The sequence below is a fragment of the Phyllobates terribilis genome, unplaced genomic scaffold (genome assembly GCF_046119375.1).
Source record: "Phyllobates terribilis strain yellow unplaced genomic scaffold, ASM4611937v1 Scaffold_7__3_contigs__length_470593459, whole genome shotgun sequence".
NCBI classification, from domain to species: Eukaryota; Metazoa; Chordata; class Amphibia; order Anura; family Dendrobatidae; genus Phyllobates; species Phyllobates terribilis.
The window spans coordinates 366,983,216-366,999,836 of record NW_027362767.1 but is presented as its reverse complement, the minus strand read 5'-3'; the positions used below and the strand labels follow the sequence as shown (position 1 = coordinate 366,999,836).

Here is a 16,621-nt window from a genome sequence, read left to right as displayed (position 1 = left end):
AGAGTGCATCTCCTATGCTGTTATTCCGTATATGCAGCAATTTTAAGGGCTGCCAAAAATTAGGACGCACTCCAATACATATTTTAAGAGATGTAAAAAAATCAAAAAATCAAAAATAACAGTAGGATCTTTAGTATAAAAACCAGACTCGCCAATGTAACCTCAATGTAATCACATTGTACAGCTCCTGCACCACCTCCTCCTCCTCCTCTTCGACCTCCATCTCCGAAATGACCACATCAATCACAAGCTGGAAGCACTGCAGCACTGCCTCGGCCAAGTGGCAACAAGCTGTGCTGAAGATAATATGCTTATGCTTAGGTGACAAACCGCACACCGCTGCAGAGTTGTTGAAAGCTGTAACAGAGCAGGCAGATCTGTGGCTCTCACCGCTGAACATACAGCCAGGCATGGTCGTGTGTGACAATGGCCGGAACCTGGTGACCGAGAAGTGTGAGCTGATGTTGGATGGGATGCCATTGCTTATGCAACAAGCTGCATTAGAGGATTTCCTGGGAGAAATGACAGCCGGAGTAGATACGGTTTCCCTCTATGCCAGTCCTTTCATCTGACTTGAAGAATATGGCTGTGGCGAAATACAACTCTCACCGAGAAGCAGCCTTGGCTAAGAAAAGTCTGTGTGAAAGTTCCCGGACACTCTATGGCTGCTTTTTTGACTGGCTCCAGCAATCTATAAGATTGCAATCTATAAGATCCCTTCACTGTTTCCCAATTGCCCAGCATATCCAGTTCAAACTACTAACACTGACCTACAGAGCTATCCATAACCTTTCTCCTTCGTACATCTCTGAACTAATCTCCCGATATATTCCCTTATGTAATCTCTGGTCCTCTCAAAACTTCCTTCTCTCCTTCACACTTATTTGTTCCTCACCCAATCGCCTTCAAGACTTCTCCTGAAAATCCCCCATCCTCTGGAATTCTGTGCCTCAACACGTCCGATTACCCACCACATTCAGATCCTTCAGACGGAACCTGAAAACCCATCTCTTCAAGACAACCTACAGCCTGCCATTACCTCGCTGCTACCTCATCACCACTGAAGCTACTGCAACCGCCCAACCTACTGTCTACTTCCCCACCATCCTGTAGAATGTAAGCATGCAAGGGCAGGGTCTATAAAACTTAAGATGCAATCTGGCACCTTGGCAAAGTCCAATTCTGTTCTTCCTCTGATATCTAACAATAACAAACAGGTCATGTTGGAGAAACTTGCACCTACTGCCACTCAGTTTCTTCACCTCCTTTGTGAGAGACTAAAGTTTAGGCAACCACTCAGTCTACCAAATAAAATTCCTGAAAAAGAAATTGTGGAGGACTTCGCTTCTGGTACTGGGAGCTAATACCAAACCATGGCGTGCCATAATTCACTGGAAATATTACAGGCTGGTTGGAGACAAGCTCATTCCCACAGAAAAGTACCAGCAGCAAGCTAAGGAGATAGTGGCCTCTATGATCATGAACAATTTGCTTTTCATCTGGTAGACAGACAACTGCTGCTGTCTACCTTGTGAAAGTTGTGTTAAAGCTGGATTGACCCAGGGCCCTCAATCCTATGCGTCGGGACGACGTATTCCGTCCCAGGGTCCGACTGGATCCCGGCTTCCACTATATTAATTCAGTGTGCTGTCAGTGAGATGTATCATCCCTGGTCACAAGTAGAGATGAGCGAATGTTTTGATATTTGGGTTCGGGTTCCGATCGGCATGCCATAGGATTCAATGGGGGGCAAAAAAAATGCATATGCAACACCTTCAAACGGGCCCAAAAACTGCCAAAACACATCAGTAGACACCTGGAAAGTGCCATCAATTGACCCAGACTCCAAGTGCTATAATTATTATTATAGCGACATTTATTCCGTGGCGCTTTATATGTCAAAAGGGGTCACCATCGGTGACTCACTGACTGGTACAAGAGGAGAGAGGACCCTGCCTGCGAGGGCGCACGAACAATCTACAAGGGATGGGTGAGGATACAGTAGGACAGGGTACAGCTAGTTGTGCAGTGGTATGCTGGAGCGAGGCTTACCGCAGATTGTACGCTTGTCACAAGAAGTGGGTCTTCAGCTTCCTATTCAAGGTTTCCATGGTAGGTGACAGTCTGATGTGTTGGGGTACAGCGTTACACAGTAGGTGAGATGCACGGGACAAATCTTGTATGCGATTGTGACAAGAAGAGATAAGAGGGAAGTAGACGAAGAGATCTTGGAAGGATGGGAGGATGCGTGCAGGTAACTTGTACAGGGAGACTAGGTCAGGTCACACATGTATGGAGGCGATAGACTTTTGATGGCTTGGTATGCTAAAGTTAGGCCTTTCAACTGGAGTCTCTGGGTAACAGGAAGCCAGCACATGGATTGACAGAGGGGAGAAGTTTGGGAATAGTGGGGTGACAGGTGGATTAATCAGCCAGCACAGTTTAGAATAGATTGAAGGGGTGTGAGAGTGGTAGAAGGGAGGCCACAGAGCAGGAGCTTGTAGTAGTCGAGGCGGGAGATGATGAGGGCGTGCACCGGTGTTATTCTAGATTCATGGTTGAGGAATGTGTGAATCCCAGAGATATTTTGGAGTTGGAGTCAGCAGCAAGTAGAAAGGGCTTGGATCTGATGTTTGAAGGACTGATCAGAGTCAAGCTTGCGGGACTGGGGAGAGTAGACAGCCAGTCACTTTGATGGAAAGGTCCGTTTGGGGGGATGAATGAGATGGTGGAAAGATGATGCATTCTGTTTTATCCATGTTAATTTTAAGAAATCTAGCAGAGAAGAAAGATGAAATACAGTAGAGGACACACATTGTGGGATTCTGGTTAGTAAGGAGAAGATATCAGATCTTGAGAGGTAGATCTGTGTGTCATCAACATAGAGGTGAAACTGAAATTCATGAATCTATGAGCTGCCCTACCATATTTTTCCCTTATCGCAATTGGCTTTGGTAATTCTGCGTTCATTTGTGGATGCTTATGTAGATCTGTGACTAGGTACTGTACATACTTTGTGGTATGTGGTCTGTTGTGGCTCTTATTCTTTATATTTGGGCTTATTTGATCACATTTTGACGCTTTCACATTGCTTATAATTTAGCGTCTGGCACTAGATCATTTTGAGCATGTTTGTTAGATACACGCTCCCTATTAGCATATTGTATCTAGGAAGTGATTTTGAGATCGCTACCGCGATCGATTTTGAGATCACTACTGCGATTGATTTTGAGATCGCTACTGCGCATGCGTGACTCTACTGCGTTCCATATGCGTTCCACAGACAGGAAGTTGTCATTTTTTATCGTCCTGTATGGTCTGCGCACAGGATATGACGTCATACCCGGAAGTAAACGTTTTCAGCATGCAGCACATGTATAAGAGGCACTGCAGCAATAGGTACTACTAACCTGCCACTAAAGCATATCCAACGAATGGGGGCATGATTATAGGCATTTTACTCCCCTGATGATCAAAGGGAAAGGCGTCGGGAGCCTGCCTGCGTTGAGACTGCATACCCATCATTAATGGAGGATCAGATAAGTTGAAAAATTTCCTCTATGATTATATAATAATGTTTAATGCCACAAAATAGTTTATTCAGTTGTGGATATAATGAATACATTTTTGCTGTTGTTGTTGTTCTATATGGTTGGCTGAGTTGCTTTATACACTGACTAGCATATACCTTTCCCATACGCTGTGTATTGTATCTACATCAATACCTTATCTTATTTGTCTGAATTATGGATGAGAAATAGCTAGAGAGGACACGGTTGTTTGGTGAACTATACCAGTGAGATTATCTTTGTTAGTATTCATCATTTACCTGAGAAATCATTTCCTCAAAGGTCTTGTGTGACCTATTTCTTATATAGGAACACCATCAGGATAAGGATAAGTTTCCTATTGTGTCTTTATATTATTGTACTTTGTTACTTCTTGTACTTATGCATACACTTTGCACCTTTTTGAACCTTTTTTTAGTATAATACTGAATAATGGTTATGTTTTACCCTCTTGCTATTTATTGTAGATGGAGAAGACCCTGGGTCCTAGAACTGAACCTTGGGGGACACTGACACATAGAGGATGAGATGAGGAGGTTGTGTGTGAGTGGGAGATACTGAATGTCCTGTCGGTTAGGTATGAAAAGATCCAAGACAGGGCCAAGTCTGTGATGCCAAGAGATGAGAGTCTGTAGTAAGAGGTTATGGTCTACTGTGTCGAAGGCAGATAACAGGTCTAGGAGGAGGAGTACAGAGTAGTCTTGCTTGGATTTGGCAGTTAGTAGGTCGCTGCTGACTTTACTCAGGGCAGTTTCAGTGGAATGGTGAGGTTGGAAGCCAGATTGTAAGTGGTCAAAGAGGGAGCAAGAGGAGAGATGGGAGTACAGTTCAAAATAGACGTGTTGATCCAGTAGTTTGGAGGCATAGGGGAGAAGTGAGATGGGGCGATAGCGAAACATAGGATGTGTCAAGGGTTTTTGGAAGATGGGTGTGATCGAGGTATGTTTGAATCATGAGGGGAAGACGCCAGTTGTTAGTGACAGGTTGAAGAGGAAGGTTAGGCTTGGGATGAAGACTATGGTACGGTTTGGAATGAGGTTGGATGGTACTGGGTCAAGTTCACAGGTGGTGGTGAGATGTGATTTGGAGAGTAAAGATGATCTTCCGCGATGGCGGAGAAGCTGGTTTTGGAGGAGGAGAGTTGAGTTGTTATGAGAAGGGGCTGTTGGGACTTTAAACAAAAGCTTTGCCCTATGTTATCAATTTTCTGCTTGAAGAATGAGGCTAGGTCTTAAGATGAGATGAGAGGAGAGGGAGGGGGAGCTGGTGGACAGAGGAGGGACTTGAAAGTACTGAATAGCTGTTTAGGGTTGTGAGACACGTATGATATGAGAGATGAGAAGTAAGTTTGTTTTGCTGCAGTGAGCAATTGTGCAGCATTTTGAAAACTTCTGTTACTAGACTTCACTTTCTTTCTTTGGCAGTTCCACAGCGGTACACCTTGTAGATGAGGGGCAGGAAGAACACATGCTCCAGTAGATGACAAGCGCTGCATCAAGTGGCCTCTGCTCCTCTTCCTCCACCTTAACATCACACACAGTACAGTCCTCAGAGCTGGCACCCCAATTACCCTTGTTTTCACCCACGTCACAACTCTCCAACCAGCCAACTGACTGTGGGGAAGCACAGATGGGTGAGTCTGCAGAGCTATTCACACATTCTATTCTGGGGCATCAGAGGTCTGATCCAAAGCTTCACAGACTCAAGAGGGCGAAAGCATGTGTAGCAATGCCCAAAGTTCTTTTCAGTTGATCCGGGCCCAGACGAAGTAGGGTCCGAGAAGAATCCAAACCCTTGTAACAAGACGTTAACCCCTGGGGGTGGGCATGGATGGGTTGGAGAAAGAAATAAATACACACCAGAACATGGAGAACTAAACTAATATACAACAGGGGTTGGAAAACTAAACTACTAAACAGCTAAGATTGGAGAATGAAACAAATACACACCAGAACATGGAGAACTAAACTAATAGAAAACAGGGGTTGGAGAACTTAACTAATAAGACAACAGGGGTTGTTGAACTAAACTACTAAACAGCTAGGTTTGGAGAACTAAACCACTACACACAAGGGGATGGAGAACTAAACCACTAGACACCAATGTGTCACTAGACAGCAAGTGTTGGTGTGGCGCTCAGCTGCGCTTAGTACCACAGATCCTAGAAGGGTGTATTGATGGAATCCTCCACAAGAGGCCCCCATAAACATTCACACATCTCCACCTTCCACCTCAGACCAGCAGAGGGAGCCCGTTAGGGATATAAATAGGGAAGGTGGAGCTAGGCAGTTCAGTTCCTAGCCTGCTAGAGTACAGAGTGATTCAACAGTTCCTCTGAAGAGTTCCTGCAGTAGAGAAGCCTGAAAGAGGTTTGTCTGCAGTGGAGCTCAGTCTAGTTTAGAGAACTCAGTTGTAGCTCAGTTAAGTGCTCAGGGTGTGCCGGCGCCATAAGATCTGTGAAGAGTGGCAAGCTGCCATTAGTGTGAGTAGCCTAGTGAGGGCCTGAGCGTGGCCGAAAGGTGAGTGGAAAGTGAGTAGCATTGGGGGCAGAGGAGCTTACCCAGCTCACCCCGAAACATATACCGGACACCGGGTCCGAGCTTACCGGGATCTCTACGACCCAGTAAGGCATAACTGGAATCCCTGGAGAACTACAGATCCCAGGTTCACCAGAGAGCTGATACGTAGCAGAGCCAGGAGGCACATAGGCCCTGTAAGCTGGGAGCGTGCACTCCAAGAGAAGGCCCTACCACAACGTCAGCCGGTGCAGGACAGAGATAAAGTTAGGCCTAGCTTCAGGCAGGTCATAAACTTACTGCGCAGAGGCAAGAAAGAGGAGGCCCAACACCCGCTCATTGGGAAGGATCCTGATATGCACCCTTCACCCTACAGTGCTCCGGGATGGGCCTGAACTACCACCAGTAAAAGGTACTGAAGTGACTACCGTGTCCGTTCCCGTTCTTGCTCCAACCTGGCTGGGTCTCGCCTGTCCTGCATCCCCCTCTCCGTACGCTGCCCTGAGGCCTAGCTCCACCTGTGGGAAGCTATATCATCTTGCTGCCTTATCACCGGCCTGAGTGGACTGCCGCAGCGCTGGTGATTCTCACCAGAAACCACAGGTGGCGTCACGAACTTTCATAGAGTTAACAAACAATCCCCTTTTAAAAGCTGACCCCAGGGTACCACTGCGACATCCCCAAAGGCCAGGCAAAGGCCCGTGTACCGAGTCGTCCCCATCCTCCTGGGCGTGTCATTGGAATCCCCAAAGCTTGCGGGACAAACCTCTGCATCTGACACTTCCTCCAGTGCTTGTGTATCCTCCACCTCCTCTAGGGCCTCCACCTGCACCCTCAACCTCTGCCTTAATGAGACATGTTCCAACAGTTCAGAGAGAATCCCCCCACCTCCATACTGCGTAGCCAGGGCTCACCGCAATCAGGCAGTGTTAAAATTAATATGTCTTGGGGATATAGCAATCATACAGCTTAATAGTTGTGGATAGCTCTCCAGGCCGAGTTTGAGCAATGGCTGTCTCCACTGAACCTGGAACAAAGGAAGGCAGTGTGCGATAACAGTGAAAGCCCGGTGGCAGCCCTATGCTGGGGCAACCTCAAATACGTGCCTTGCATGGCTCACATTCTCAACCTAATGGTACATCAATTTCTCTGCCACTATCTTGGCCTGGATGCGCTGCTGCAGAAACCACGGTCTCTGCGTGCTCACTTAAAACTATAAAAATGAGCAGGACCTTTAATATAAAAGCCAGACTACTAGACAACGAGCAAACTCCTTCATGATGATAGAGGCCACCATCTCCTTAGCTTGCTGTTACTTTTCTGTGGGAATGAGCTTGTCTCCAACCTGCCAGGAATATCCAGTGAATGGCAAGCCACGGTTTGGTATTAGCACCCAGTACCAGAAGCAAAGCCATCCACAATTTCCATACCTCAGGAATTTTATTTGATAGACTGGCTGAGCAAACATTAGTTTCACACAAAGGAGCTGAAGACACTGAGTGGCAGCAGGTGCAAGTTTCTCCAGCATGACCTGTTTGTTATTGTTAGATATCAGAGGGAGAACATAACTGGGCTTTGCAAAGGTGCTATATTGCATCTTAAGTCTTATAGACTCTGCACTTGCGGGCTTACATTCTACAGGATGGTGAGGAAGTAGACAGTAGGTTGTGGAGTTGCATTAGCTCTAGTGGTGCTGAGGTGGCAGCGAGGCAATGGCAGGCTGTAGGCTGTCTTGTAGAGATGGGTTTTCAGGTTGTGTCTGAAGGATCCGAATGTGGTGGCTAATCGGACGTGTTGAGGTGCAGAATGCCAGAGGATGGGGGATATTTGGTAGAAATATTTGAGGTGATTGGGTGAGGAACAAATAAGTGTGGAGAGAAGGAGGTCTTGGGAGGACCGGAGATTACATAAGGGAATATATTGGGAGATTAGTTCAGAGATATACGGAGAAGAAAGGTTATGGATGGCTTTGTACGTCAGTATTAGTAGTTTGAACTGGATACACTGAGCCAGTGAAGGGATCTTATAGATTGCAATCTTATGGATTGCTGGAGCCAGTCCACAGTACAAAAGTAGCCATAGAGTGTCCCGGAACCTTCACACAGACTTTTCTTAGCCAAGGTTGCTTCATGGCAGGGTTGAACGGGCCCACTAGAGAACCGGTGGGCCCCGGATTCTCCATCAGGAGAATTCATAGTGCAAACCTTCAAAGAACAAAATAATAGAGCTCCAATAGTGTCTCTATTAAAATGAGGCATAAATTAATTGTTAAAATTGTGATTTTATTAGGAATAAGTATAAAACATACATAAAATAAGCAAAGGTATCAGAACATGTAGCAATCAAATAGCAAAGCATATGACAGATTAGATTTTTTATATATAGTATTTTTTGATCCTCCCTAAATGAATATAAATGCCAATAAGGCTGCAGGCCCACTATGCTTTTTTCAAGCGTTTTTGCTGCAGAATTTCCACAGCGAAAACGCTTAAAAAACGCTTGGTAATACGTGCCCCATGATCCCCAATGATAATCCGCTGCGGATTATCATTGCGGAAAAATATGCAGCATGTCCATTAATTTTGCGGACACGCAGTGTAATCGCCGCCATTGACTTGCATTGGACTGCGTGACATCCACATCACTGCATCTGCACAAGCGGATATCACACGGTTCAATGTGCGGATTGTACCCAGGTCTGGAGGAGAGTAGACTCTCATCCAGACCTGGGTACCATAGAAACTGTAAAAAAAAGAATTTAAAATAAAAAATAAAGATTATACTTACCTTCCGATGTCATCCCGGTATTTTCTCCCCTCCGTGTGGTCTGCTGTATGGGTCGCGGTGGTATGAGGACCTGCCATGACGTCATTGAGTCATGTGACCTGTCACATGACTCAATGACGTCACCGCAGGTCCTTCACACCACCGCGAGCCACCCAAGACTCCGGACGCAGCAGAGAAAACACCGGGAGGACATTGGAAGGTAAGTATAATCTTTATTTTTTATTTTTTACCATTCTTATTCTTTTTTTTTTAACTAACTTGGTAACACTACTATAAATCCATGCCGGTTGCATGTATTAATATAGTGTGAACAAGTTGTCAAGCACTTTTCCAAGTGATGCTAAAATCGCTTGGAAAAGCGCTTGATAACCCGCATGCAGGAAAGCATGCAAAAACGCTTGACAAACGCTTCTACCTGGCAGGAAAAATGCATGTAAAAACCGCATGCGTTTTTCCTGCCAGGGAGAAGCGGAAAAAATATGCAGCATTTCTGCATCGTGGGCACATAGCATTAATATAGATGAGCAAGATGTAAAAAGGTATTGGAAAGTACTAGTGCATAAATATCAATACTCCCTACATCTGATAGCAGCAAAAGTTGAACAAAGTACAAAGTGCCAATATGTGTCAGAGCATAAATAAATACGATGCAAGTGACTAAATTCATTCAAATTTAACACATGATATCAGCTGATCAAGGTATTGCACATAGAAAAGTTTAAAAGTAAAAATAAATTATCAAGGATCAAATATGATGCCACTTATATATTATAGTTGAGGAGCTTTGCTATCCGGCCACCACCCCGACGACGCCGTTTTGCCCTGGCTTTTTCAAAAGGGGCGTAACCTCATAGTGTATCCCAGCCCTTTAAATATCCCAGAACTTCGCTCCCATAGGTTAATCATTGGTGATCAGCTGTGATGTAGCGCATGCGTCGTTTGAAACTTCTCTCCAAAGAAAGTGACTTCCGGTCGTCCGCGCTAAACCGCACACGTGAAATGAATGCGGTTGTACTGGGCAGGACCGGAATTCAAGGGAGGGACGAAAGGGGCATGCGCATATGCTGATCGCCGTAGCGGCATTACAGCGCTATATTTATCAGCGGTGTACAAAAGGGGCGTGTTCCCAAGGTCCATCAATGAGAAAGAGGAGAAACATAATAGATGTAAATAAAAAGAGAGAGGGGCCAAAATGAAACTATAAATGATGTGAAAAGACACTATGTAAGATGCGGAGTTTGCCAAGCAATTGTAGATTATGAAATATCATGTATATAGTATGAAATATTGTATAAGTGCAAAAATTTAATTAATAATAAATTGATGTGCAAATTAACTGCTTCCCGACCGCCCACTGTATATAAACGTCGGCATTGCTTGGGCTCTGTGCAGCGCCGACGTTTAGAAATGGTCGGTGGTCCCGCAGCGCTCAGGACCCCCAGGGTCCTGCAGGCGCTGCGGGTGCGGTACAGAGCGACAGCTCTGACAGGGGACATCATCGGGACCTGATTGGATCAGATCCCAATGATGTTAACCCTTTGCTAGCTTCTAGATTCCGCGATCTATAGCGATCGCAGCATTTAGAAGATAGTGAGAGGAGAGGGGGTCATCCACTTACCTCTCCGATGGCCCCCTGATGTCTGAGAGGACCTGCCGTTGTCACATGACCACCCCCGGGTCTGCCATGCAGCTGAGTCTAGCAGGAGACACTGACAGTGTAAAACTGTCAGCAAAGCTCTCATGCAATGCAATACATGTCTATTGCATTGCATAAGAACAGTGATTAGAAAAATAAAAATTAATGTCCCATACAGGGACTAAGTAAAAATGTAAAAAAAAGTCAAAAAATGTTTTCAAACTGTTAAAAAAAATCACAAAATAAATAAAAATAAATAAATAAAATATTAAACCAATAAATCCGTATATTTATGAAAAAAACAAAAAAAGTACACATATTTGGTATCGCCGCGTCCGAAACAACCCGATCTATAAAACTGTCACACTAATTAACTCCTTCTGTGCACACCGTAATAAAAATAAATAAAAACTGAGCAAAAAACTAGGCTTTTTCATCATATTGCCAAACAAAAAGTGGAATAAAATGCGATGAAAAAGCAAAATGGAAATAAAAATGGTACCGCTGAAAACGACATCTTGTCCTGCAAAAAAAACATCGCCATACAGCTCCATCAGCTGAAAAATAAAAAAGTTATAGCTCTCAGAATAAAGCGATGCAAAAAATTATTTTTTCTATAAAATTGTTTCATTGTGTAAAAGCGCCAAAGCATAAAAAAAATATATGGTAAGTGTAGTATAGCTGTAAATGTACTGACCCTAAGAATAATGCTGCCTTATCACTTTTACCACATGCAGAACGGCATAAAAAAAAAACTCAATAAACAATTCCTGAATTGTTGGTTTTTGTTAATTTTACTTCCCAAAAAAACGGAATAGAAAGCGATCAAAAAATGTCACGTACCAAAAAATGGTACCAATAGAAATGTCAACTCGTCCCGCAAAAAACAAGCTGTCACATGAATCTGTGGGCCGAAATATGGAAAAATTATAGCTATCAAAATATGGCAATGCAAAAACTATATTTCGCAAAAAAAGTGTCTTTTAGTGTGTGACAGCTGTCAATCATAAAAACCCGATATAAATCTGGTATCTCTGTAATCGCACCAAACCGAAGAATAAAGTAATCTCATCACTTATACCGCACGAGGAACGGCGTAAAAAATAAATAAAACCAATTCTTCACCTGCTACTGATTTGTTTATTATGTTTCCCAAAGATCGCAGTAAGGCTCTGCTCACATTTATCCTGCGCTCTGCGCTGAGCACTTACATCGGGGTTTCCGTGTAAATCTCTGAAATACGAGATTCAGACGGAACACATGACGGAAGATTCCCTGTATTGAAGCAGATATAAGCCACTGTGGGTGCCGTCTGGCCTGTGATCCCACGGTGTCAGTTTTTTTAGGCGTGCATAAAAGTGCGGTTGGCCACAGTTTTGTGCACTTCTGAAAAAAAGGACACCGCTAAACATAGGCCAGACGGAGTCCAGAGTAACTTTGCTGCCTCATTACAGTGAATGGATCCCGCAGGGGTTTCATCTGAATTACATCACTTGGAAATTTAGATGGAAACCCCGATATAAGTGCTCAGCCTAGAGCACCAGATAAACAATATGTAAAATGTTCCCAATAAAAGCTTCAACTCAGGTCCATTATCTGTTAAAAATATAAGGGACTTCCAAGTTTCTGGTAGAAAGGCTCTGGAAAAGCGAAATGGCCCTTGCCCTCCAAAAGAAATTCAGAAAATTTTGTGCTCCCAAATCCAAATGCCTATTCTACAATAATTTGCTCTCCAATTGTCAAATAGCACTCCGTCCCTCCCAGATCTCGCCGTATGGCTAAGCGGTACGATACAGCCACATATGGGGTATTGCCATGTTTAGAAGAAATTGTGTGACACATTTCGACACCATTTTTACCCATTGCCCTGTGTGAAAATGTAAAATCTGAGGGTAAAACATTTTTTTGTGGTAAAAATATAATTATGTTGTCTTCATTGCCCAATGGTATAAATTTAAAAAATAGAAAATACTCACTACTTCTCTAGATGAATTCCTTGAGAGGTGTAGTTTACAAAATGGGGTCACTTGTGGGGGTTTCTGCTGTTTCGGCATGTCAGCGACTCTTCAAATGTGACATGGTGTCTGTAATAGAGATGAGCGGTGTTCGACTAGAACTGTTCGCCAATCTCAAATTCGAGCTGTTTTGGGCGGTGTTCGAGTTGTTCGACGAACCCGAACGATTTGCAAAAAATTCGGCTGTTCGAGGTTATGTTCGATAACTGTTCGTGCACCAAAAGCGTGTCCTGCATGTCTGGCGCTATTTTGAGCACCAATCATGCAGGGATTGTCTGCCACTCACTGTAATGCCACAGCCATGGTGGTTGTGGCATTACAGTGGTTGCCCAAATCGATGGGAACAGTGCCAACAGTGAAACATGAAAAGCCGGTAATTCAGCAGCGGCATACACCGGTACCCGACAATTTAGAACCGAAAGAATAGAGCTTCACACATAGATTAGATAGATAGAAACATGTCAGCCACATATATATGAAGTACAGTGACAGTGTTGCTTACTGTACTTGTCATTTAGTGTAAAGGATTTATCAAAAGAAATAATAGTGTTTTCATGCACCGTCTCTTTAAAAAAGCCGGCCGGCATTTCAGCATCTGTACCCGACAATTTGGAATAGAAAGAATAGAGAATCACACACAGATTAGATAGATAGAAACATGTCAGTCACATATATATGAAGTACAGTGACAGTGTTGCTTACTGTACTTGTCATTTAGTGTAAAGGATTTATTAAAAAAAATAATAGTGTTTTCATGCACTGTCTCTTTAAAAAAGCCGGCCGGCATTTCAGCAGCGGTACCCGACAATTTAGAATAGAAGGAATAGAGCATCACACATAGATTAGATAGAGAGAAACATGTCAGTCACATATATAAGAAGTACAGTGATAGTGTTGATTACTGTACTTGTCATTTAGTGTTAAAATAAAGGATTTATTTAAAAAAAAATTGGCGTGGGGTTCCCCGTAATTTTAGGCTCTAGCGGAGGTTAAGCAGACAGCTGGGGCAGATGTTTGAAGCCTGGGAAGGGGGTAATACCCACGGAGCTTCCCAGGCTACTAATATCAGCCCCCAGCGGAATACCTAGCCTTTACTAGCTATTAAAATGGGGGATCCCCCCCCAAAAAAATGACGTGGGGTCCCCCCTATTTTAATAGCTAGCAAAGGCTAGGCAGACAGCTGGGGGCTGATATTAATAGCCCAGGAAGGGTGCCATGAATATTGGCCCCCTCCCAGGCTAGAAACACCAGCCGTCAGCCGCCCCAGAAATGGCGCATCCATAGGATGCGCCAATTCTGGCACTTAGCCTCGCTCTTCCCACTGCCCTGTAGTGGTGGCAGTGGGGTAATACGGTTGGAGTTGATGTCAGCTTATAATGCCAGCTGACATCAAGCCCAGGTTAGTAATGGAGAGGCGTCTATAAGACACCCCCATTACTAACCCCATAGTCACAGTTAAAAAAAACCACAAACACCCAGAATAAAGTCCTTTAATTGAAATAAAGACACAATCCTTTATTGTTCTAAATTAAACCATACTTACCATCACGCCCATTCCAGCTGAAGCCAACGATCTCCTGCAATAAAAGTAAAATAATAAAGCAACCTCATCCTTACCTTTCCATGGTTCCCACGACAGCTTCAGCTCTGCTACATCGAGATGACAGGCTGGACCGCAGCAGAAAGCTGCCATCCAGCCTGTCATCCCGCGGACACTGAGAAGCGCAGGCATGCTTGCGCTCCTCAGTGTCTCGCTGTGACGGCATCCAGATGAGCCGACAATGAACTCGGCTCACCTCATGCACGTCACTGACAGCGTGGGAGAATTCTCCTGCACTCAGCGCTTCAGCGTGAGAATTCTCCCACGCTGTCAGTGACGTGCATGAGGTCAGCTGAGTTCAATGGACATGAATGAGCTCACCTCATGCACGTCACTGACAGCGTGGGAAAATTCTCACGCTGAAGCGCTGAGTGCAGGAGAATTTTCCCACGCTGTCAGTGACGTGCATGAGGTGAGCTCATTCATGTCCATTGAACTCAGCTGACCTCATGTACGTCACTGACAGCGTGGGAGAATTCTCACGCTGAAGCGCTGAGTGCAGGAGAATTCTTCCACGCTGTCAGTGACGTACATGAGGTGAGCTGAGTTCATTGGACATGACCTCGGCTCATCTGGATGCCGTCACAGCCAGACACTGAGAAGCGCAAGCAAGCCTGCGCTTCTCAGTGTCTGCGGGATGACAGGCTGGATGGCAGCGTTCTCCTGCGGTCCAGCCTGTCATCTCGATGTAGCAGAGCTGAAGCTGTCGTGGGAACCATGGAAAGGTAAGGATGAGGTTGCTTTATTATTTTCCTTTTATTGCAGGAGATCGTTGGCTTCAGCAGGAATGGGCGTGATGGTAAGTATGGTTTAATTTAGAACAATAAAGAATTGTGTGTTTATTTCAATTAAAGGACTTTTTTCTGGGTGTTGTGTTTTTTTTAAATACTTTACTAGAAATTCATGGCGGTCATGTCTAATATTGGCGTGACCCCATGAATTTTGGGCTCAGGGCCAGCTGATAATGCCAAGCTGGCCCTAACCCCTTTATTACCCAGTGAGCCACCGCACCAGGGCCCTGGATGAGTTGGGTACAGCGCCAGAAGATGGCGCTTCTATGAACGCGCCATTTTCCGGGGCGGCTGCGGACTGCAATTTGCAGCGGGTGGGGCCCAGAAAGCTTGGGCCTCCCTGCGCTGCAGATTCCAGCCCCCAGCTGCCTAGTTGTACCTGGCTGGACACAAAAATAGGGCGAAGCCCCACGTATTTTTTTTTTAAATTATTTCATGAAATTCATGAAATAATTAAGAAAAAAAGGGCTTCCCTATATTGTTGTGTCCGGCCAGGTACAAATAGGCAGCTGGTGGTTGGGGGCAGCCCGTTCCTGCCTGCTGTACCTGGCTGGACCCAAATATAGTGCGAAGCCCCACGTCAATTTTTTTTAAAATTATTTCATGAAACTAGATGGTGGCCCGATTCTAACGCATCGGGTATTCTAGAATATGTATGCGGCAGACCCGGCGCAATCAGCAGAGCGGTGTTTAAATTTGGCGCCAAAATCGCTGACTGGTCGCGGCCAGCAACCGCGACCAATCAGCAAAGCAGTGTTGAAATTTGGCGACTATATCACTGATTGGTCACGGCCGGCGGTCGCGACTAATCAGCAGAGCGGGGTTTAAATTTTGCGCCAATAATGCTGATAGGTTGTGGTCGCGACCAATCAGCAAAGCGGTGTTTAAATTTGGCGCCAATAATGGTGATTGGTCACGACCTCGACCATTCAGCAGAGCGGTGTTTAAATTTGGCGGCAACAATGTTGATTAGCCGCGGCCGGCGGTCGCGACCAATCAGCAGAGCGGGGTTTAAATTTGGCGCCAATAATGCTGATTGGTCGCAATCGCCGGCCGCGACCAATCAGCAGAGCGGTGTTTAAATTTGGCGTCAAAATCGCTGATTGGTCGCGCAAGGCAACTGTGACCAATCAGCCGAGCAGGGTTTAAATTTGGCGCCAATACTACTGATTGGTCGCGGACGGCGACCGCGATCAATCAGCAGAGCAGTGTTTAAATTTGGCGCCAATAATGCTGATTAGTCGCAGCCGGCATCCGCGACCAATTAGCAGAGCGGGGTTTAAATTTGGCGCCAATCTCGCTGATTGGTCGCGGCTGGAGTCCGCGACCAATCAGCAGAGCGTTGTTTAAATTTGGCGCCAATCTCACTGATTGGACGCGTCTGGCGTCCGCGACCAATCAGCAGAGCGTTGTTTAAATTTGGCGCCAAGCTCGCTGATTGGTCGCGGCCGCTATTTAAATGTGGCGCCCAAATCGGTGATTGGTCGCGGGCAGCGTCCGCGACCAATCAGCAGAGCGGTGTTTAACTTTAGCGCCAAGATCACTGATTGGTCGCGTGCGGAGAGCGCGACCAATCAGCTAATCGTATTGGTGAGGACCGGGGAGCGCCGCTGCCTGGTCGGATACTTCCGTTGCGAGAAGCCGGGAGATGAGCGACTGCTCGCAGCAGAAGTATCCCGACCCGCAGCGCCGCTCCCCGGTCCTCCC

The 16,621-nt window shown here is 45.3% G+C and overlaps 1 long non-coding RNA gene across 1 annotated transcript in view; it reads left to right on the top strand.

The window, feature by feature from the left end:
• The window catches only part of LOC141153224 (uncharacterized), a 38,483-nt gene that overhangs the window by 4,410 nt on the left and 17,452 nt on the right, over nt 1-16,621 (top strand). The gene's annotated exons all lie outside the window — the stretch shown is intronic.